The sequence below is a fragment of the Mesoplodon densirostris genome, chromosome 4 (assembly GCF_025265405.1).
Source record: "Mesoplodon densirostris isolate mMesDen1 chromosome 4, mMesDen1 primary haplotype, whole genome shotgun sequence".
In the NCBI taxonomy this organism is placed as follows: Eukaryota; Metazoa; Chordata; class Mammalia; order Artiodactyla; family Ziphiidae; genus Mesoplodon; species Mesoplodon densirostris.
Genome location: NC_082664.1, coordinates 38,534,372 through 38,558,443, shown reverse-complemented (window position 1 = coordinate 38,558,443; position 24,072 = coordinate 38,534,372). Strand labels below are relative to the sequence as shown.

Here is a 24,072-nt window from a genome sequence, read left to right as displayed (position 1 = left end):
GTATTGTGAGCCCAAGGACCCACTGGGGACTCACCTGGAGAAATTTGGGAAAGGGAATTTGGCTTCATTAGAATACCTTTAAACAGGGTGGTGGGGCGGGGGTTGGAATTCCCTGTTGATCCAGTGGTTAGGACTCGGCGCTTTCACTGCTGGGGCCCGGATTTGATCTCTGGTCAGGCAACTAAGATCCCACAAGCCATGTGGCATGCCCGCCACCCCCCCAAAAAAAGAGTGAGGGGACACATGGCATTTCGGATCCTTGTAGAGGACAAGCTCCCTGAAGGAGTCGCTTGGATACTAAATCTCTGTGTGGGGTACCAGTTGTGAACTACCTTGCCATTCCCCAGTTGTGGCAGTCATCGAACATTCCAGAACACCTATCACGTACCAGGTATGAATCAAACACTTGTCATGGCATCATATCTTTTTATCTTCACCACAATCCAATGATATCGGTACTATTCTCATGCCCATTTTACAGATGAGGAAACCAAGGGTAGAATGGCTAAGCAGCTTGCCCCAAATCACACAGCTAATGAGTAGCAGAGCTAGGGTATGAAGACTGGTCCGTCTCACTCCAGAGGTCAGGATCTCAGAAGCTCTATTTCCAGGTTTCTAGAGAACTTTCCTTTTCCAAACCAACTTTATGTTCTCCAGGGCCTTTCTGTGAACAGAGAGCCAACTTTATACCCCACAGGGCAGTGAAAAGGAGGATCCTGCAGTGTGGCTGTGAATTCAAACAACAAGGACACACAAAGCTCTAAACCTCGGGAGGAGGGAGACCACAAGCCTCTCTGGGAAGAGTTGTGAGCAGGAAGAGGTGTCTGCGCCCTGTGGAGACCAGCCTCCTAAGCAGGTCACCCGAGGTTTCCTCTGAACAGAGACAGAAAGAGATTCAGGAGTCTTGCATCAGGAAGGAAGCTTGATGAGTATTCACCCTCTCCTGTTCCTCAGAGGGAAACAGGTTTGGAAGATTAAGTAAAGCACACCCTTCCTACAAGCACAACCTGGGTCTCCTGGCTCCCACACCATTTAGAAGATGGGCCACTTTCTACATTAGGAAGCCCAGGGCCTGAGAGGTGATGTAATTGACCATGACAGGGACCCAGCCTCGAGCCCCTTGAGGTCTGCCACCTGCTAAAGTAACAGTGGACTGTGGATGGGGGGAGGTCTTCAACCCCTTTTAGGATGAATGAATCATATGCATTTTTGTGAGAATAAGAATTATCTGGGGGCACATGTTAAAAATGACTCCAATCTGACGGCAGGTCTTGCCCTTGATATACTGTTCTCACTGCTGATCCAGAAAGTTTCCAGTCTATTATCACCAACTTTTCATGGACGAAATGGTGCTCTTTTTAGATATGTTTCCTGCAGGTCCGGACCTGTCTGGATTTTGAGCACACTTTTTACCCACTGCCTTCTTGCCCTTATTTTCTATGGTGTAGGCTGTGTCCTCTAGGGGGCAGAAATGAGCCACTTGTTCTTTGGGGCTGAGCCTAGAGATGTCTCAGAACTTTAAGGAGAAAGTAAAAATACCCAAAGGTGTTTAGAAAGGAAGTAGATGGTACACATGCTTTTCTCACTAGATTGAAGTGTGTTCTACAGTCCTCTAAGAGACAGAATACTGGTAGGAACTCAGGCTCCGAATTCAAACAGACTCAAGTTCATGGATCTCAAGTTCATGGATTCAAACAGACTCAAGTTCATGGATCTACTACACCATGACTACAATTCACAATACTGTACTGTGTATTTGAAATTTGCCAAGAGAGTAGATTTTTTTTTTTTTTTTTTTTGTGGTACGCAGGCCTCTCACTGTTGTGGCCTCTCCCGTTGCGGAGCACAGGCTCCAGACGCGCAGGCTCAGTGGCCATGGCTCACGGGCCTAGCCGCTCCGCGGCATGTGGGATCTTCCCGGACCGGGGCACGAACCCATGTCCCCTGCATTGGCAGGCGGACTCTCAACCACTGTGCCACCAGGGAAGCCCAAGAGAGTAGATCTTAAATGTTCTCAACACACACACACACACACACACACACACACACACGGGAACTATGTGAGGTGATGGATGCATTAACTAACCTTATTGTGGTAATTATTTCATGATATATATGAATATCAAATAATTCATTGAACACCTTAAATTTCCAGTGTTATTTGTCAATTATATCTCACTAAAGCACAAAAAAAAGAAGAAAAAACACAAAACCAGACCCAAGTTTACATCCAATGGTCAGCCATCTACTGTCTTTGTAACCACAGCAGCCTATTTAACTTCATCAAGCCTCAGTTTCCTGTTTTGTAAAATAGGAAGAATAATAATACCCTCTTAATAGGATTGTTGTGAGCTTTATATCGCAATTGCTAAAAAAAGTTTGCTTTCATTATTACCTCAACTGTTACTTCTGCTTTCTTACCAGCAAATGATTTTTAAGTCTGAAGGGAAGGTGAAACCCACTTTCTTCAATACTTGGCTAAAGCTCTCTAAGGAGGCCTTCAGCCCATTCTTTTCCAAGCTCTGTCGTAGGATGACATTTTCACATCCTGGAAACCAATAATATGAACAAGACAGAGGCCACACTGGACAGAAGGAAACGTGTTGGCTTCCTCAATAAAATCAAACCCGCTTCCTCCAAGCGGGGACATGGACACTGTCTGCATAGGAAGGGTGGCTGGCTCTCTTGTTGCTGTCCCCCAAGATTCACCTTCCCCCAGAGATTTCTCCCTGATCTCACTGGGGCCCACCACGGGCAAGGAAAGCTGCACCCCTTCTCCACCCCCGTGAGAATTTTGCCTCTACCACCCACCTTAGTGGATCTGAGTTCGATATTATTGAGGGTGTCAGTAAGTTTCTTTACCCTGAGACCTGGGGATTCTCTCCTTTTTAGCTTCATCCTGAGATTTCAGGATTCTTAGTGCCTAATTGGAAATAACAATAATAATGATCATAGCAGCTACCATTTTATGTGTCAGGTGCATATGGATTCTCTCGTTCTGCTTCAGCCCAGGGGGGTTAGTTCCTGTGACCACCGCATTTTACAAATGGAGAAACTGAGGTACTGGGACATTAGGTAACTTCCTCAAATCCTCTTTTTTTCTTTTCTTTTTAAAAATATTTATTTATGTACTTGGCTGCGCTGGGTCTTAGTTGCGGCATGCGAGATCTTCCTTACCGCGTGCAAGATCTTCGTTGCGGCATGTGGGATCTTTTAGTTGTGGCATGTGGGATCTTTTGGTTGCGGCATGCAAGACCTAGTTCCCTGACCAGGGATCAAACCCGGACCCCCTGAATTGGGAATGCGGAGTCTTAACCACTGAAACACCAGGGAAGTCCCCTTTTTTCTTTTTTAATTGAAGTGTAGTTGATTTACAATGTTGTGTTTGTTTCAGGTGTACAGCAAAGTGATTCACTTTTATGTATACATTATTTTTCAGATTCTTTTCCATTATAGGTTATTATAAAATATTGAATAGGGGGCTTCCCTGGTGGCGCAGGGGTTGAGAATCTGCCTGCCAATGCAGGGGACACCGGTTCGAGCCCTGGTCTGGGAGGATCCCACATGCCGCGGAGCAACTAGGCCCGTGAGCCACAACTACTGAGCCTGCACGTCTGGAGCCTGTGCTCCGCAACAAGAGAGGCCGCGATAGTCAGAGGTCCGTGTACTGCGATGAAGAGTGGCCCCCCCTTGCCACAACTAGAGAAAGCCCTCACACAGAAACGAAGATGCAACACAGCAAAAATAAATAAATGAATAAACTCCTACCCCCAACATCTTTAAAAAAAAAAAAATTGAATATAGTTCCCTGTGCTATACAGTATGATCTTGTTGCTTATCTATTTTATATATAGTAGTGCATATCTGTTAATCTCAAGCTCCTAATTTATCTCTCTCTCACTTCTTTCCCCTTTGATACCATAAGTTTGTTTTCTATGTCTGTTAATCTATTTCTGTTTTGTAAATAAGTTCATTTGTATCATTTTTTTTTAGATTCCACATATAAGTGATATCATATGATATTTGTCTTTCTCTGTCTGACTTACTTCACTTAGTACGATAATCTCTAGGTCCATCCATGTTGCTGCATATGGCATCATTTAATTCTTTTTTATGGCTGAGTAATATTCCATTGCATATATGTACCACATCTTCTTTATCCATTCATCTGTTGATGGACATTTAAGTTGCTTCCATGTCTTGGCTATTGTAAATAGTGCTGCTATGAACATTGGGGTGCATGTATCTTTTTGAATTAGAGTTTTCTCTGGATATATGCTGAGGCATGGGATTGCTGGATCACACAGTAACTCTGTTTTTAGTTTTTTAAGGAACCTCCATACTATTTTCTATAGTGGCTGCACCAATTTATATTACTACCAACAGGGTAGGGGGGTTCCTTTTTCTCCACACCCTCTCCCGCATTTGTTACTTGTAGACTTTTTGACGATGGCTATTCTGACTGGTGTGAGGTGATATCTCATTATAGTTTTGATTTGCATATCTCTAATAATTAGCAATGTTGAGCATATTTTCATGTGCCTATTGGCCATCTGTATTTCTTCTTTGGAGAAATGTCTATTTAGGTCTTCTGCCCATCTCAAAGCCTCTTGGGTAGTCTGACTACAGAGCTGAATTCCAAGTCACTTGACCATGAAGGGAATTGAATAAACACAGACACTGCGTCCCCACCCCTGATGACACCAGTTTCATCAGAAAGTTTGACTGCAGCCTGGGCTCCCTCTGGCTGGCCCCTGAGTCAGGTCAAGGTGTCAGTGACATCAAGGAAGAGTTGTCCTGCAGGGAGAGAGCCAGCATCCCACAGCCATACTCTCTTCTGGCACATACTCTCCCATATACTTCCCTCACCCACCCCCAACAGCAAATTCCCTCCCTGCTTGAGACCCTGGGAGACATTCAATTCCATGACACTTTGCAAAGGCTCGTAGAGGGGGAAGAAAGAGTGTGTAGCTCCTTTGAGGTGCAGTCAGCTTGCAAATGTCTGACATAGGCGGGAAGAGAAACACCTCTGAGGTCCTCCCTTGTCAGGCAAACTGAGCCCTGGGCCTAAGCACAGATGCTGTTTCCTCCTGTCTTACCTTTTCACCTCCCTATTTTTTCACCACTGTGAAGGCAACACTCACCAGGGCATGTAAAGACACCGTCCCTGCCCTGGAGGCTCAGAATCTGTTGCCATCGCTATGAGGTAAGAAGGAAATTGCAGTGTTGAGGTTTCTTGCTTCTTCCTCACTGAGAGAGAAAAACCCCAACTGTCAACAAACCCCAAACCAATCAACCAAATGATGCTCAGAGGTTGCTGAGCAGCAGGGCTGTGTCTGTGGCAAAAAAGATCACGAGATGGCCTGGTCACAGAAACCAAGGTGACAAAGGACAGAGGATGAAAAGAAGAGGAGAAAGCTTGAGAAGGGGGCTGCTTGCAACTCAAAGGGAGTGAGGCCAGGGTGTGTAGATTCCCCAGGTACCCAGGCTGCTAGGGCAGGCAGGGCCAGCCAGTGAGGAGGAAAGAAAAATGGTGGGTGGGGAGGGATCAGAAAAGAGGGCTTCTGTGACCCAACAGGCAAAGAGGAAGACCTTGGAAAGAAAAGCAAAGGTTCCAGAGAACCAACAGGATTAGGACATTAAATATCCATTCCCTCTGACAGAACTGTATGTATATAAATTGTGCCTCATAAACCTGACTTAAAAATAAGCTGGGGAAGGTGTCAAAAATTATATACTACAACTCAGCCACATTAAAAAAAGAGAACAATTTAGGTTCTTTATTTATATAAGCTTATTCACAAACTCTTATTCCCATTAATATTAGGTGGGAGAATTTAAACTTGCCAGTTAAAGGAAAACGAGTCTCTTCCACTTTATTTATTTATTTATTTATTTTATTTTTTAAAGAGGGTATGTGTGGGGCTTCCCTGGTGGCGCAGTGGTTGAGAATCTGCCTGCTAATGCAGGGGACACGGGTGCAAGCCCTGGTCTGGGAAGATCCCACATGCCGCAGAGCAACTAGGCCCGTGAGCCACAACTACTGAGCCTGCGCGTCTGGAGCCTGTGCTCCGCAACAAGAGAGGCTGTGACAGTGAGAGTCCCGCGCACCGCGATGAAAAGTGGCCCCCGCTTGCCACAACTAGAGAAAGCCCTCACACAGAAAGGAAGACCCAACACAGCCAAAAATAAATAAAATAAATAAATATGAAGACCCCAAGATCACTATTTAAAAAAAAAAAAAAAGGGTATGTGTGTTGGGTTTTTTTAAATTTTCTTATTTATTTATTTATTTTTGGCTGCATTGGGTCTTCGTTGCTGCGCGCGGGCTTTCTCTAGTTGCGGCGAGCAGGGGCTACTCTTTGTTGCGGTGCATGGGCTTCTCATTGCGGTGGCTTCTCTTGTTCTGGAGCACAGGCTCTAGGCACATGGGCTTCAGTAGTTGTGGCACGTGGGCTCAGTAGTTGTGGCTCGCGGGCTCTAGAGCGCAGACTCAGTAGTTGTGGCACACGGGCTTAGTTGCTCCGTGGCGTGTGGGATCTTCCTGGGCCAGGGCTGGAATCCATGTCCCCTGCATTGGCAGGCGGATTCTTAACCACTGTGCCACCAGGGAAACCCCCTCTTCCATTTTAAAATCATTTTATTAAATTAGTGCAGCCACTTTTGGATAAATATTCAGTCCAGTCCCTGCCTGGACTATTACCGGCTCTCCAGGTGTACCCCCCTCCTGCCCCTCCCCCGTCTGTCCCCACTCTGTGTGTAACTCTGGGACAATGGAGAGGGTGACTGGTCTGGGTGCTGGACCCTGTGTTGTGCTCTGGTCCTCAGTGACCTCTACAGAGATGCCCTTCACCCACCAGGTCTGCTGACATCCATGGTTGAGGTCCTGGCTGGCAGGGCCTGCTGCTTCACCTGGCTCATGAGTCCTGTCTCAGTTCTGCTGGTTCTGTGCATACAAACCTGCACCTGTTCGATGTCTCTGCATGTTTTCCATTTCCCAAGGCAGGTCCACAGGATCCCAACTCTCAAGCTCCTCTGCATTCCCTAGCAGGGGGATTGGGGTAAGGCAGGGCGGGGGGCAGGGGACATCTAAAGTCCCTCTCCCGGACTAAACATGTCATGCAGTCGTCTCTGCTACACTGGAGCTGCTCTAGGTGGACATAGGGCCACACCCTATGGGATGTGGGTGACTGCCCCAGGGCTCCAGTGAAGGAGCGGGGCATAAATCTTCTGTTTCTGGCCTGTTCTCAACCTCTGTGGAGGTTTTCTACTGTTCTCTACGCCGGCACCAAGGTGTGACGAGGGTCGAAGAGCACGGGCTTCTGCTCTCCCATCCCTCCTGCTTCCCCTCCAACCGCCAGAAGCCTTTGTACTTCCTCTTTCTGTATTTCAGGGACTTCCTTTTCGTTGTTATCTTCCTTCTTCCCTGCCCTCTGGGTTTTGTTCTAGACGGTATCCACCTTTCTCCTTGCCTACGACCATAAGCCCCGTGGTGCAGTGAGAGAATTTTGCTCACTCATAAGGAAAGTACCTGGGAAAATGTTTCAAAAACAGTACCTCCATTACTGTAGGATTTTAGGAACAAGGTAGTCATTTCCAAGGGAGGATGTTTTTCTTAGCCGTGATGCACATCTTTCGGGATCTTAGTTCCCTAACCAGGGATTGAACCTATGCCCTTCGCAGTGAAAGAGCTGAGTCATAACCACTGGACCACCAGGGAATTCCCACCAAGGGAGTGTTTTTGCCGGCATGTTAAGGGACAGTGCTTTTTTTTTTTTTAATTAATTAATCAGTTAATATTTATTTATTTGGTCGTGTTGGGTCTTAGTTGCAGCACGCGGGATCTTCGTTGCAGCGCGTGGGCTTCTCTCTAGTTATGGTGCATGTGCTCCAGAGCACGCAGGCTTAGTTGCCCCATGGCATGTGGGATCTTATTTCCCCCACTAGGGATCGAGCCCATGTCCCCTGCCTTGGAAGGCGCATTCTTAACCACTGGACCACCAGGGATGTCCCAAGGGATGGTGTTTTAAATGATACACGTTTTCTAAAAATGGGGGGATTCTCATCCACTCAGATAAACAACACACAGTTATCTTTCCCAAAGTCATCTCCTTCTGTTTTCCCCCAAGCCTGTTCCTCCTCTGTGTTTCTAATCTACCCAGACACCCAAGTCAGAGATTGAGACTCCTAGACCCTTTGTTTCACATCCAGTCTATCCCTGTACCTTTTTCCTCCTTCAACTGGAAGAATGGCTGTTTCTGTCCTCTCTCCCATCCCCACCGCCACTGCTGACGTTCAGGCCCTTGTGTTTCTGGGTTGTTGGAAGGATTCTGATCGATCTTTCTATGCCCAGACTGGTTTACTTGCTTTCCTCTACCCCTCCTTCTTGCCACTGGCATGAGCTTTCCTAATACATATCAGACTGTGTCATGCCTCCACTTAAAACACTTCTGTGGTTCCCCATGCCTATATCACATGGCCCCTGCCCATCTCTCAAGACTCATCTCCTTCTGTTAAGTACACAACCTCTGTTCCAGCCACACCAAACAGCTTGAAGTGGACTGGCTATGCCGTGCTAGTCACCTGTGTGACTTTGCACATGCTGTTCCCTCTGGCAGGAACGTCTCTTCCCACCTCCTTATCATGCAACATTCAGCTCAAAGATTTCCTTCTCCTTGAAAACTTTCTGGTTCCCCCAAGCAAGAACTCTATGCTTTCAATCATCATGGTACCAACTTGCCTCTCTTAGGACACTTGCCACACAGAATTGTATCACAGCGCTAGGCTGTGAACTCCTTGGGGCCAGTGATGGGTTATAGTAATCTTTATTTCTCCAGTATGTAGCATGGTGTCTGGCTCAAGCTAGTTGAATGAATGAATAACACTGAGCATCAGCCCTGGAGTGGGAAGAGACCTTGAAGGTCACTAGGTTCAATGTTTGCATTTTCCAGATGATTCTCAGAGAGGTTAAGTCACCAGATTGACCTCACACAGCTCACTGATAACATAACCAGACCTGGTCCTTTGAATCTGAGAACTAAATTTTCTTACAATTTTGCCGGGCCTCTAGACACAGCAGGCTGTGGGCAGGGGTTGGTGAGAAGACAGCAGAAGCAAAAAATTAACTCAGGGCCTGGTATAACCTATTCTCGAGCAAGAAAAGGGGTCAATCCCACAAAGGGTTTTTGTAAAACCCTTGTTACTCTCACCTATGCAGTTGGAGCGATGTACATAATATCAGAATAAGCGGCTGGCACCTGAGGTTACAGTAACAATGCTGTGGAAGAAATTTAAATACAATCCTCACTTGTTCACTACTGATTTGTTTGAGGCCCAGACAATTTATCTAGCCTGATTACACTACCATCATCACAGGGTTTTTTTGTTTTTGTTTTTTTTGGTTTGCTTTATTTCTTTAAAAACAGAGTCTGAATTTTATGGTTTAAAAAAAAAACCCAAAAAACCCAGCCATATAACCCTCACCTTGTTTCCTCCCAGAGACAGTGGGGGTGATAGAGTGTGGGCTTTTTGAGCCCAGGTTGAAGCTTGAATCTGGGGTTTCTTCACGGCATGACTTAGGACAAGCCACTTAACTGCTCTGCACCTCAGCTTTTATGTTTGTGAAAATAGAGGTCATGTTAGTTCTCCCCATGGTTGTCATGGGAATGGAAAAAAGGCACTTGGGCAGCAGCCAGCAGAGTGGGTGAAATCTAGCCCCAGAGCCAGAGCACCTGGGTTGGAATTCTGGCTCCACCCTTGCAAGGTGTGTGACCTCTGACAGGTGACTGCCCTCTCTGTGACTCAGTTTCTTCTCTTTGTGGGTCTTTAGGACCCATGTGGTGCTTGACAGTACCTGGCACATAGTAAGCACCAGGTAAGTGCAAGCTGGTGAAAACGCTGGACCCGGTGCCCGGCATTTAATACATGGGAGCAGCTCCTTCCTCCTCGCACACCCACAGGGACCTCGGGCTGTGCCTCCGTCTGGGGGTGCACAGGACCTTGGCCGTGCTCTTCAGTCCACCCTGTATCAACTCATGATAAATCTGGAGGAACCAAGCCCTCCCTTTTCTCTGTTGAGCCAGTGGCTAGTGACTCTTTCTCTTGGTCACTGGAGTCTCCAGATGTGAACCCCCGGCCCAGATATAGGGAGTCTGCTTTCCCGCATCCCCACCACAACAGGTGCAAGCCCAGTCTTGGGCTGAAGTCCCTGCTCCCAGGTCAGGACAGTGTGGTCTGCCCAGCTCGACACAGGGTGCTTTGTTCAGTTCTTCAGCCTGGGCCCCAGCTCCCGAAACCTCCCTGAGACCTGTTTGTACCTGTTGTCTCTTGGGTTTATTAGTCTCAGCTCACTTGCTAGACTCTCAACTCTGCGTGCCAACCCAGTCACCTTTCCCATGCGGACACACCCCTGGGCCCTGACAGGGAAGCTCAGCCCCAGGCCCCAGTCGCAACCCTGGAGCCGGTGGAGGGAGGCCGGTGGGACAGGGACTAGAACCTAAATTCAGAAGAGAAGGAGCCTGAATCCTGCTGCTGCTGGGAAGTTGAAAACAAAGACAGCAAAGATCTGCAGGTCCGGCTTCTGTGTCTCTCAGAAATCCCTCCGCCCTGTGATAGTTCTAGGCCCAGCATCCCAGAAACGGAAGAGACCGTAGAACTCTTCTGGGCCCGCTCTTGACTTATCTGAAGCAGGAGGCCGCGCTATGGCACCCCAGGCAGGTGGCCTTCCAGGCCCTGCGTGAATGTGCTCTGTGACAGAGCGCTCACTCCCTTTCCACCTGCACACGCCGTGGCTCAGCCCGCCGCTGGCTGGAAATGTGGCTTCTGGAATTTTGACCCAGTGCTCCTAGTCTCTCTTCTGTGTGATGGTTGGTTTGAGCAGTTATTCTACCCACTCCATCCCCACAGCTTCTCCAGGCTCAACACCCTCCTGGTTCCTCACATAACATGATTTCCAGACCCCTCTCCATCCTGCCTGTGATCACTGGACTTCTCTCATGCCCACAGAAAAGCATCATAACAATAACAAGGAAGACAGCAAATATTTCTGGCCCTGTTGTGTGGCAGGTATGGTGCGGAGGTGGGGCACACAGGTATCACATCTGGCCTCTGTCCTCAGGGAGCTGACCATAGAGGTGAGAAAGAGATAACCTCCCCTCACGTCTGCAGGCCAGTGGAGGGCACCTGCCATATGCCTACATATTAAACATTTAACAGTTGGGGGAGGGGGTGGGTACCTAAAAGATACAAAGTTTCTTTTTGAGATAATGAAAATGTCTAAAAATGATTGTGGTGAAGGCTGCACACGTCTGTGAAGCTACTAAAAACCACTGAATTTTACACTTTCAATGGGCGATTTGTATAGTATGGGAATTACCTCTCAAGTTAAGATTTTAAAAGTTTAACAGTTAAATAAAATGTGCTTTATCTTTCTACCTGGAAAGGTATTCCTTCATAAACAACCAGACCCAGAAGGCCAGCTTTGAAGTTAGAGTTCCTGGCATCCTTGGATCCTGCGTGGGAATGTGGCCACACAGGGAGAGCCAGTCTGGCCCTCACGTCTCCCCCCACCCCCTCTTCCTACCTCAGCTCTTCCTGCACCTTGAGAGCCTTCATGAGCACGCAGGTGACTCTTCAGCTCACAAGTTCCAGCTCCATCCACAGTCCCTTGTCAGCCACCCTTGCAGTTAGGGGTGTGCACACTGGTGGTGGCATCTGCTCTAGGGAGGCCAGACCCAGGGAAGACGTCATCACACGCCCAAGTTGGCTGGTGGCCTTTTTTTTTTTTTTTTTTTTTAAATTAATTAATTTATTTATTTTTGGCTGAGTTGGGTCTTTGTTGCTGCGTGCAGGGTTTCTCTAGTTGCGGCACAGTCTCGGTAGCTGAGGCACCCCGGCCTAGTTGCTCTGCGGAATGTGGGATCTTCCCGGATCGTGGCTTGAACCCGTGTCCCTTGAATTGGCAGGCGAATTCTTAACCACTGCACCACCAGGGAAGTCCCCCCTTTTTTTTTTTTTAATTTTTATTACAGAATATTTGATTCACAATGTTGTGTTAGTTTCAGGTGCACAGCAAAGTGAATCAGCTATACATATATTTATATCCACTCTTTTTTAGATTGTTTTCCCCTATACGCCATTACAGAGTATTGAGTAGAGTTCCCTGTGCTATACAGTAGGTTCTTATTAGTTACTTATTTTATGTATAGTAGTGTGGACCTAGAGATTGCCATACTGAGTGAAGTATGTCAGACAGAGAAAGACAAATATCATATGATACCGCTTTTATGTGGAATCTAAAAAAATGGTACAAAGGACTTATTTACAAAACAGAAATGGAGTTACAGATGTAGAAAACAAACTTATGATTACCAGGGGGGCAAGGCGGGAGGGATAAATTGGGAGATTGGGGCTGGTAGCCTTTGGACCAGGGGATTCCAGAGCCTGGTCCAGAGCAGTGCTATAAAATAGAACATTCTGTGACGTTGGAAATGCTCTGTATCTGTACCGTCCAATATGGCAGTCACTAGCCTCAGGTGGCAACTGAGCACTTGAAATGTGGCTGGTGCGCCTGAGGAAAGGAATTATTTATTTAAAAAAATTTTTTTTAATTTATGTATTTATCTTTAAATTTTTATTTATTTATTTTTGGCCGCATTGGGTCTTTGTTGCTGTGCGCTGGCTTTCTCTCTAGTTGTGCTGAGCGGGGGCTACTCTTCTTTGAGGTGTGCGGGCTTCTCATTGTGGTGGCTTCTCTTGCTGCGGAGCACGGGCTCTAGGCGCACGGGCTTCAGTAGTTGTGGCGCGCGGGCTGAGTAGTTGTGGCTCACAGTCTCTAGAGCGCAGGCTCAGTAGTTGTGGTGCACAGGCTTAGTTGCTCTGAGGCATGTGGGATCTTCCCAGACCAGGGCTGGAACCCATGTCCCCTGCATTGGCAGGCGGATTCTTAACCACTGCGCCACCAGGGAAGTCCCAGGAATGGAATTTTCCAACTGAAAAATTGTCATTAAGTAACATTTAAATTGCCACACGTGGCTAGCGGCTACCATAGGTCTAGAAAGTATGCGGGGGTGGGACTCTGAATGGACATGTCCTGTTGTCTCCATCCCACAGGGAGGGAGCAGGCAGGAGGAGCATCAGAATAGGGCTCTTAGATCTCAGGAAGATACTGGAGAAGGAGATGAGATTTGTTCTGAGAAGGAGGGGACTTCCCTGGTGGTCCAGTGGTTAAGAGTCCACCTTCCAATGCAGGGAACAAGGGTTCGATCCCTGGTCGGGGAACTAAGATCCCACAGGCCGTGGGGCAACTAAGCCTGTGCGCTCTGGAGCCTGCACGCCACAACTAGAGGAGCTCCACGCACCGCAATGAAAATCCTGCGAGCCACAACTAAGACCCAACACAGCCAAATAAATAAATAAATAAAAGAAGGAAACCTCCATATAAGGCCACTTATCCCTGGCCAGCGAGCTCTCCAGATCTCCAAGGAGAGAGGCAGATGGCTGGGGGCTGGGGGAAGGGGAGTGACTCAAGGGCACCCCCAGACAAGTCCTCCTGAGATTTTTGCGGGGACCTATTTCACATGAGAGGCCTGCTTTGGTAGTTCAGGCCTGCTAGGACTGTGGGTATTGGCAGACGGAGAAGACTCTGTTATTTTTTTCTTCCAAGGCCATGTGAACGGGGCAGGCCGTGTGCATAGTTTCCATGGCATAATGGGACTAGAAAGCCCTGTGTGTCTGTGGGGGAGGGGTGAGGAGGGGCCCTCAGCCCGGCCTCAGTCAGAACTGGGCACAAGCCCAGGAGGCATTTTCCCTGGAAATTCCTGCAGGGAGGGTCCTGAGCTCTGAGTCCGGGAGCACCAAGCCTGGCTGGCTGAGCCTTTGGAAGCTTGTTCGGTTGCTGATGGAGGTGAGAGTGTTGGCTCTTCCGGATGCCTGGACACGAGATAGAGGAAAGATAATGGCCGAGAACTGGGCCAGGGGGAGGCTCAGGCAGAACACAGGACACGGATTCACCGGGAGGCAAAGCAGAGGCAGGCGAAGGAGGGCAGCCTGTCTGCACTTGGCTGCGGGCTCCCACCTGCAGAACAGAAGCTGCCTGCAGGCTGGCTGGGGCCCACCCCTGGGGAGGAAGCGAATAGGATCATTTGCCCAGAGCGATTCTGGGCAGGTTCCCTGAACACTTTTGCTGCTAGAGAAAGGATGTTTCTAAAGAATAGAGGCCACCCTGCCAGCCCTCGAAAACTGGGGATGCAGAGAAGTCAGGGATGCAGAGCATGGGCTAGCATTAATTAAGCGTCTCTGTACTAGGTAGGTACCAGGCTCTGTGCTAAGCGTTTTGCACTTCTGATCTCATTTGGAACAATACAGATAAATAATCATTGTAATAGCTGATATTTCTTGAGTGCTTACCAAGGGACCAGACATCAATCCATTTACTCTTTACAGCCCCTTGTCTCTGGAGTGAGGGAAGCTATGCCTCATCTATAATTTTGCCCCAAGTCACTCAGCCAGAAAATGTCTCAGTTGGAATTTGAACCCAGACACTGACCCCACACACTTGCTCTTAAACCACTGATTTTCCTGACAGTTGTTCTAGATGTAATGTAGATTTGGGGATGCTCTATCCTGGGGCCTTTGAAATGAATTATCCAGCTTGTCCCAAAGCTCCTGCTTCCTCCTCTCTCCTGGCTCTTTGGGTGTCTCAAAGCCTGGAGTCTCAAAGGCTCCCTGTCCTTAGACAGCGGCTGTCCCTTCACTTGCTCTGGGTTTGTTGTGACGTGAAGGCCGGCTGCCCTGGGCCACGGAGGTTGCCCTAGACAATCCCGCCTTTCTGAGGGGCGAGATGGTCTCGGGTCTCAGGCCGCAGCCGGCACACACAATGCCCTCTCTCTCCACCAGGGCAGAAAGGCGTATTATTGCGGTCGGGTGACTTGGGCCCCGCTGGGGTGATGTTTGTGGTCTGTACATCCCCCACCAGGCGCCTCCCCACGCCAGCCAGCTGGCCAGAGGCTCCAGGGAGGGGGCACGGGGCACTCAGAACCTGGGGAGTCCCTTTCTCTTGAGGCTCCTGCCTTGCCTCCCAGATCAGACTTGTCCCTTGCCCTCCATCCCCTCCTGTAGATCTTTTGCCAGACTATGTCTCACACTCCCAAGTCTGTGATGCTCCTACTTCTGGGAAAGCACATAGCATTGTGCCTGGTACCACAGGCCCCCACAAATGTGACTTTCTCTTCTGTTTTCCTTTTCTGGCTTCTCATGTTTGCACTTTATACAGATTGGAGATCACTTTGTCATCAGGAATTTTGACAAAGACCCCGAAAACAAGTGTGCTCTTAATAGCAGTAGCAGCCACAGTTTACTAAGCCATCAACATGTGCCAGGCACGGGGCCAAACCCATATCCTCATGACAGCCCTGGGAGGCTGTGCTCATTCCAATCCCACGTGAAGTGTGAGAACAGGAGGCTCAGGGGACTGGAGTGACTTGCCCAAGGTGGCAAAGGTAGTATGTGGTGCCCCTGGGAGTGAAGCTCAGCCCTGAGTTCAAGCACGAGCAATTGACCATTGTTACAGTGCCTGGATTTGTTTCCCAGGGCTCCAAAAACTAGGTGGCCTAGAACAACAGACATTTATTGTCTCACAGTTGTGGAGGCTAGAAGTCGGAGATCAAGGCACCGATAGGGTTGGCTCCTTCTGAGGGCTGTGAGGGAGACTCTGCTCCCCCCTCTCCCCCAGCTCCTGGTGGCTTGCTGGCAACCTCTGGTGCTCCTTGGTTTGGAGATGCATCAGCCCAATGTCTGCCTTCAATGTCTGCCTTCATCTTCACCTGGTGTCCTCCTCATGTGTGTGTCTGTCTCTGCATCCAAATTTTCTCTTATTATTAGGACACCAGTTGTGTTAGATTAGGGCCCACCTTAATGACATCATTTTTATTTGACCATCTGCAAAGACCTTGTTTCCAGGGCTTCCCTGGTGGTGCAGTGGTTAAGAATCCGCCTGCCAATGCAGGGGACACAGGTTCAGCCCTGGTCTGGGAAGATCCAACCTGCTGTGGAGCAACTAAGCCCATGCGCCACAACTACTGAGCCTGCGCTCTAGAGCCCGCGAGCCACAACTACTGAGCCCAAGTGCTGCAGCTACTGAAGCCCGCGCGCCTAGAGCCCATGCTCCACAACAAGAGAAGCCACCGCAATGAGAAACCCGCACACTGCAACGAAGAGTAGCCTCCGCTCGCCTCAACTAGAGAAAGCCCACGTGCAGCAACAAAGACACAACGCAGCCAAAAAAAAAAAAAAAAAAAAAAGACCTTGTTTCCAAATAAAGTCACATTCACAGGTACAGGGGGTTAGGACTTCAATATCTTTTGGAAGGACACAATTCAACTCATAACAGTGTCTCTCCCTGCTCAGTACCTTGGTGGCTCAGACTTTCTTCAGAGGAGGTAATGTTTCCCTCAGCTCCATGGGCAAGAGAAGCCTCTTTCTAGGACCACTTTCACCTTGCTCACACGGTGTACACACACACACACACACACACACACACACAGCAACTGTCATGTCGACTAAAGAAAATGTACAACCTAAAAGTTGAGAATTGCATTTTTTTTTCAGTTGATAGAACAGTGGCTGGACTGCCACATTAACATCTGGATCCCATGGAGAGAGGGGCACATCCAGCCAAGGCACGGCATGGAGGGCGCCAGGTGCCGCAGCAGGATGGACAGGAGACAGCCAACAGTGCAGACACTCAGCCCTCTGAGTCCAGCAGATCTGTTCTGAAAACACCCCCCATTTCCCCACCAACCCCTCCCAGACTCATTCCCCTTTGCCTCCCTTCCCTTGGCTTCCAGTCTCCCTGTAGCAGAGGGGCAGAGGCAGGGGCCCATCTCTGAGCTCTAGCATTTGGCCCAGAAGCGATTATTTATGGAGCACCGAGGGCAGAGGGAGGCAGCTGGCCAGCTTGTGAGCTGTGATGTGAATTCTTCCATCTGTACCTCCACCTCCACCCAAGTTTTCCCACCTGGTTAGTCCCTGTTCCTGCTGGGTCTCAGGTAAGAAGTCCCCACTCATCAGGTATAGGTGGGGCAAGGGGAGGCCCCAGCTGGGGGTAGGATGGTGCTTCCTGGGTCCCTGGCCTGGGGAATGCTGTCTCTGCAGACTTTTGGCCCACAAGGGCTCTTCTAGCCCATGAGCCTTCTCCCCGACCTCCTCCCCCAGCTCTCCCCCGGCCGCCCCAGCCTTCAAGCCTCCTCCTCCCCTCCTCCCACGTCCCGTGGAGGCTCCTGTTCCACTTTCTGTCTCCTCAGTGTCTCACCCGCCTCCGTGATTGGTTTCCTCCTGTCAGGCTTCCCAGGTCACAGTGAACACACTCACACATGCTTTGCACAGTTATACATGCACATGTTCACACCCACCCACACAAGCTCACACATGTTCACACACACCCAGACACACTTACACACCCACATGTGCACACACACTCTCACACAAGCTTGCATACTCACACACGTGCACATCTTCACATATGCCCACACAGTCACACACACCTGTACTTTCTCTCACACACACTCACACACTCACATACACACACGGCCTCATACATTCTCCTAGAACCTCCCTGCTAAGGGCTCTGCTATGCCCTGAGCAGGGGCTTCCTTGAGTTGGCTCCTTAGTGGCTGTTTATAAATGGGTCCCCTGGGATAAAGCACCCATTGATCTTACTGGAAGAAAGAAAACTGAGGCAGAAAGAGAGGTTCAGCCTTCAGATCAAACCTAGAAGTCTGCTTGACTTTTGGGTTAAATCCCAGCTCTACCATTTCATGGCTGTGTGGACTGAGGTACTTATTTCTCTGAGTCTCAATTTTCTTATTTGGAAAATGGGGATAATGGTCTCCATTTCACAGAGTTGTGCTAAAACTAGAAAATGAATTAGAAAGATATAGCCTGGCATAAAAGGAGCATTTGTTATTATTTATTTCAAAATTCAGTTGTATTTACATTTAAAAATAAGTAAGTCACATGATTCAAAATTCAAAATGCAGAAAAGGATATACATCAAAGTCCCCCTCTCATCCTATTTCCGAACCACTTAGCCTCCTTCCACACAACCACAGAATCATTGTTCTGTGCCTCACTTTTCTCACTTAACAATATATCTTGGAGAATGTCCCATATCAGTACATAAAGGGCTTCCCCATTGTTTTATGGCTGCATTGAATTACATTATCTGGAGGTACCATCATTTATTTAACCAGTTCTCAATGGACGAGACATTTAGGTTGTTTCCAATCTTTTCCTATTTCAAACAAACCTGCAGTGAAGAATCTTGTACAGACATCATTTCCCACAGGTGTGAGTGTATCCATTAATACAGCAAATATTGTCAAATGGACGATAAAAGCTACTTTTCCTGACACGTGGGTCACTCCTCTTTCACAGGCTCTCACTTCTACAACCAAAAAGTCTTTTTTTAAAAAAAATTAATTTATTTTCTTTATTTTTTTGGCTGCATAGGGTCTTAGTTGTGGCACATGGGATCTCTTTGTTGAGGCATGCGGGATCTTTCGTTGCGGTGCATAAGAGTACAAGTGACATAAGTTGGGGGTGGAAGGGGACATCTTGGTGGAAAGATAGGTGAGGGCCCTAGTAAACTCATTTTAAGGAGCTAGGAGACTATTGAAAATTGACCCGACCAGCAATCAAGTGAGCTTTAAGTACATTGTCTAAAGTTACAAAGATAACCGGTAGAATAACTGAAAATTGTCATGACTAAAAACAGGAGGATTGGGGAGAAGGGTGGCGGTTGGGGAGTGGGCTAAATCCTCATCTTTCTTAGGCAGTAGTCAGAGACATCTGAGGTTGAGAACCAAAGTTGAGCAGCAAATGCCTTGGTGGTAGGGTGATGAGCATCTAAAAGCAGAGAAGTGTAAAGCTAGCTGTCTCTGGAAAGGAAGACCAGAGTAGGGCAGGGAAGTGTTGCTATCCCCTATAATCCCTATTATACCACATTAAAATGATGGGCAGGTTTTACTTTCACAAAACTTACAAGAAATTCTTTCTCAATTTTCCACCTTTTCTGTGAAGGGCATGAATGACGATGATAATGAATGATAAGAGACTATAGGAAAAGCTTAATTAATTAATTAATTGTAAATTTTTGATTGTTGTAGAAACACATGACAAAACCTACCATCTTAACCATTTTTTTTTTTTTTTTTTTTGCGGTACGGGGGCCTCTCACTGTTGGGGCCTCTCCCGTTGCAGAACACAGGCTCCGGACGCACAGGCTCAGCGGCCATGGCTCACGGGCCCAGCCGCTCCGTGGCATGTGGGATCTTCCCGGACCGGGGCATGAACCCGTGTCCCCTGCATCGGCAGGCGGACTCGCAACCACTGCGCCACCAAGGAAGCCCCCATCTTAACCATTTTTAAGTTTACAGCTCAATAGTGTTAATTATATTCACATTGTTGTGAAATAGACCTCTAGAACACTTTCCTCTTGTGAAACTGAAACTCTATACCTATTGTACAACAGCTCCTCATTTCCCCTCCCCCAACCCCCAGCAACCACCATTTTTTCTGTTTTTATGAATTTGACTACTTCAGATATCTCATATAAGAGAAATCATACAATATTTGTCTTATTTCACTTAGCATAATGTCCTCAAATTTCATCCATGCTGTAGTATGTGACGGGGTTTCCCTCATTTTTAAGGCTGAATAATATTCCATTGTATGTATGTATCACATTTTCTTTATCTATCATCTGTGGATGAACCCTTGAGTTGCTTCCACCTTTTAGATATTGCAGATAATGCTGCAATGAACATGGATGGATGTGTGAGCTTGATTTATTTCTAAAAAAGGATACCCCAACTAGATGCAGAAACTGTGGTCAGAGAAGACCCATAAATTGTTTAAGTCCCTCTTGGACTAGAGCAAGCCCAGGGCATGCACTCTTGGGTTCCTGCCTTCACTCTTCTGACAGCTAAGGAGATGGTCAAAGCTTGACTTCTTGAGATGGTCTGTAAGCTAGAGGAAGCATGAATGTCATGAAAGGTACATGGAAAGGAGGCAAGCTGGCATCAGCCTGGCACATAGTTTTGTTTGCCACCCATCCACCTCTACAGTACTTCTCACTGTTGGTGTTCTCCCGGCCCCACCCATACCTACCCAGTGCCCTAGTCTGGCTTCTGGTGCCTGTGAGCATCTGTGATCTGAGTTCAACGCAAAAGCATTTGATTAATTATCTTACTTTCCTACAAGCTCACTTTTTTTCTTTGAGTCTTAGGCCTGTGTCTTGATGTAAATTTGCAGGGCTGGTTGAGGGCTCTCTTGGGTTATCAGGAGATAACCTGATAACCATTCACCTAGTCCCTTGACCGTCCTGGGAGAGCAGATCCCTTTCTGGGCTGGAGGCTGTGGGTGGAGCCATGTCACTAGTGCTGGCTAGCTTGGATGGTTTCCCACTGTGTTAGGTGACAGATTGTTCTTGGACAGGAAATTATTTAAGTTCAGCTTTTCCTCTGATGATCTGGGAGGCGCTCAGTCAACACGTGTGGAACTGAAATCCTGCAGGGACCTGGCCATTAATGGACATGTGAGCTGGGATCCTCAGGCAGGGCATGAGATACTTCCTACAGTGGGAGAAGAGTGTGGGGTACGGGGTTTGGGGTCTCCAAAATCATGGGGTGGAGGCAGGGAGTTCCCTATGCGGCTACTGGGAGGCGTGGAAGTAATTTCCTTCCTCACTGGACTGTGGTGTTGGGGCCACCTGGTAGCCTCAGATGACCTTTCGTGAGGTTCTTTTCCGAAGCAGTGGCTCTCAGACGGGGAGGCTGGGTGACAGTTGCCAGAGTTCAGGCAGCTGATGTCTGTGTCTAGGAAAGAAGTTGACACCAGGGGTCTTCCCTGTTTCCCATTCTACACCATCTGCCTTTCCTGACGTATATCGTTGATTGGGATGTTCTGTTCCAATTTATCCTGCCTTTTCTCTTCCAAGCCCTGGAGGTGGGTGAAGGAAGGATGTTCTCTAAGGCTTCTGGTCTAATACGTAGCCTCTAGCCACATGTAGCTATTGAAATTCAAATTCATTTCAATTAAATAAAATTAAAAATTCAGTTCCTCAGTTGCATTAGCCACATTGCCAGTGGCTACCGTGATGGACACTCCAGACATAAAACATTTCCATCATCACAGAAAGCTCTGTTGACAGGCTGCACTAAGCCTCCTCTCTTTTCTCCTCTATGATTGTGATCTGGAGTGACTGGAAGCTGCTGCTTCCTTAAGCTGGGGCCCCCAGAGAATGCTGCCTATTGAGAATTTAAAAGCAGAGAATGAGCAGCATGGAAATGCCCTCAGTCCCCCACTCAGTATTGAGTCCAAGGCAGCCTTGGGCTCTGAAATCTTGCTCTTCCTGAGTGTGGCACCTACAGTCCTGAAAGCTGCCACCCAAACCCTTTAAGTGAGTTCTGGCCCGCCGCAGGGATTCTGTTCTGCTCACCACCAAATCCTTTTCATGAATTTTCCAGGGTATGAGGGTGTTCCTGACTAACCTGGTCTTCTGATCCAGATCTCTTTCCTAAAACACCACACCTCCTTGGGTGTTTATCCAGTTACTAACCCTGCTGCAGTGTCCTCTGATAGATAGCTGTTGTCTGTAGGTGAACTCTCCTGGCAATTAACTATTTGTTTCCCTGTGAAAAGAGTCTGGCCATTAGGGCTGGAAGGAAGTGGGGACATGTGTCTATCTGGGAAGTAATAGGGGATGAGGTTTTTCCAGAATAATGCAACACAGCATTGCCTTCTTCCCCACATCTGTCCAAGGTTGTCCTTTTTGCCTTTCAGATCCACCCCTCAGCACCACGTATTCCCCACGTGACAGCCAGGTTTGGGACTCCGTCAGTGAACCTCTTCTACCTGCTTTGTCAGGGACCCTGACAAGAGGCCCAGAAGAGGCCTAGGAGGGATACTTCCTCTCTTTCCACTGCAGTTGATAAGCTCAGAGAATATGGATCTAGGGTTGCTAGCAGCCAGCTTTCCTGCCTCCCAAAGAGAGCCAGCCTGTGAAGTGGATCCCAGTAGAGTAGGAAAAGGGAGAGACAGCAGAGCCCTGAAATATTATTACAGCCAACTGTGCCTCGATATTTTGCAAACGAATGTACTTCCATACCTGGACTTTCCAGTTATAAGAGACAATTAAAGCTGAAGACAACATAAAAGACAATTTTCTACTGGAGTTAGCTTGTGTTGAGTCTCTGTCACTTGCAACCAAAAAAAAAAAAAAAAAAAAGAAACACCTACCTAATACAGAGTCATTAGGTCCAAATATTTGGGAAGAGGAAGCATCTGCTGGAAGACCAAGGTCAGGTCCTTGCCATGATACCTGCGAGGAATGACCAGACTGAAATAACAAATGAGCCAGAGGTGGGTCACACATACACCAGGGTCACACACAGACCAATCTTGATCATAGGCTTTCCTTCCCAGCACTGTCTTCTGCTCTTGATATTTCCTTTCCTCTTCAGCTTCCCGCAGTCCTCCTTATCTCCGAGGACCTTATTAGAGCCCACGTCTTCTAAGAAGCCTTCCCTGACCACCTCAGCCTCTGCCCTCTGGCTTCTAGTATTAATTGTAATTATCAAAGAACTGTGAACCTCCTTATACCAATGTCTGCTTTCATTGTCTAGAATGGTACTTTAAAGATTTTACTGTTATATGTTTACAGTTGATCATTCTCTCTCACCTGGTCCAAGTCAGAGATGGGTCTGATGCTTTTGTGTCCCTGACAGGATCCAGCATAAGGCCTGGCACATAATTGCACCTCAGTGAATATTTGTGGATTAGAAACTTGTGGATACAACTGTGAGAGCCACAAGAGTCCAGTCTGTATGCAGCTCTCCTCAGTGGGAAATAAACTCTACCTGTGTCCAGGAGGACAGTGGGTTACATTCCTCTAGCAAAGCTAGAGTGAGTGGGGATAAAAGAAGAGGAGGGGCAGAGGAAGAGAATGGAGAAGAGGTGAGAATGTAGATCTTTGCTGATGGCTGAGACCTTCCAGGGAAAGTCTCCTAGGTCCCCTGGGAGAGTGGAGAAGAGAAATGTCCCTGTGCCTCAGATTCCTCTGAACTTCCTGGGGGAGGAGTGTAGACTAGAAGGGTGGGTGTGGGATGGGAAAAGGCACAGGTCAGAATCAGCTCCTCTTTGGAAATGTCTTCAGAGATGGGGCAGGAGCCACGTGGGAGAAACCAGTGTTCTCACTCCATAGTCATTCCTCATTCTGGATCTATTTTAATGCAGCTGGAGATTATATTTTCCACCAGACCTAGGTCCAAATGGCATTTGACTATATCCCAAACATCCTAGCCCAACCTTTAAAGCCCAGGATTTTTCAACACTGAAGCTAATATAATAATTTAAAGGTCTTTTGAGTGATGAGAAGATCTATAACATAAGCATATATCCTCATTCTTTGAAAGCTAACACTATTTGAATATATTTATTCTGAGTCATTCCTAAAAAGGGAGGGAATCTCTTGCCTCCCTTCAGGTGTGATAATAGACACATCTGAGAGCATAGAAAATACTGCACAGTTAGTCCCTCAACTGTTCTCTAATTGTTTTCTGGCTCTTCCTCTTTTTGATTTGGTTATACATTTCCCTCCTGGGGCAATGCTATGTCTTATTTTAAGTGTACATCTCCCAGCAACCAGGACACTCAATAAGTGACTATTGGATGGATGGATAGATGAGTGGATACTCAGTAAATACCTACCTACACAAACAAATAAACAACAACAAAATCTGTATTAGTCAGGGTTCTCCACACAAACAGAACCAATAGGATGGAGATGGATAAATACATGAAAAGATTTAATATAAGGTGTTGGCTTATGTGATTATGGAGGCTGAGAAATCCCATGATCTGCCATCTCCAAGCTGGAGACCCAGGAAAGCTGGTGGTGTGGTTGGAAGGCCTGAGAGCCAGAGCACCAGTGGTGTAGGTTCCAGTCCAAGTCTGAAGGCCTAAGACCCAGGAGTGCTGAGGACAGGAGAAGATCAATGTCCTAGCTCAGCAGTC

At 47.6% G+C, this 24,072-nt stretch overlaps 1 pseudogene; it reads left to right on the top strand.

Annotated features, from left to right (window-relative positions):
* LOC132488041 (nucleolar protein 56-like) overlaps positions 1–17,320 on the top strand; it is a 28,462-nt pseudogene extending 11,142 nt beyond the window's left edge.
* Positions 17,321–24,072: the final 6,752 nt, after the last annotated feature.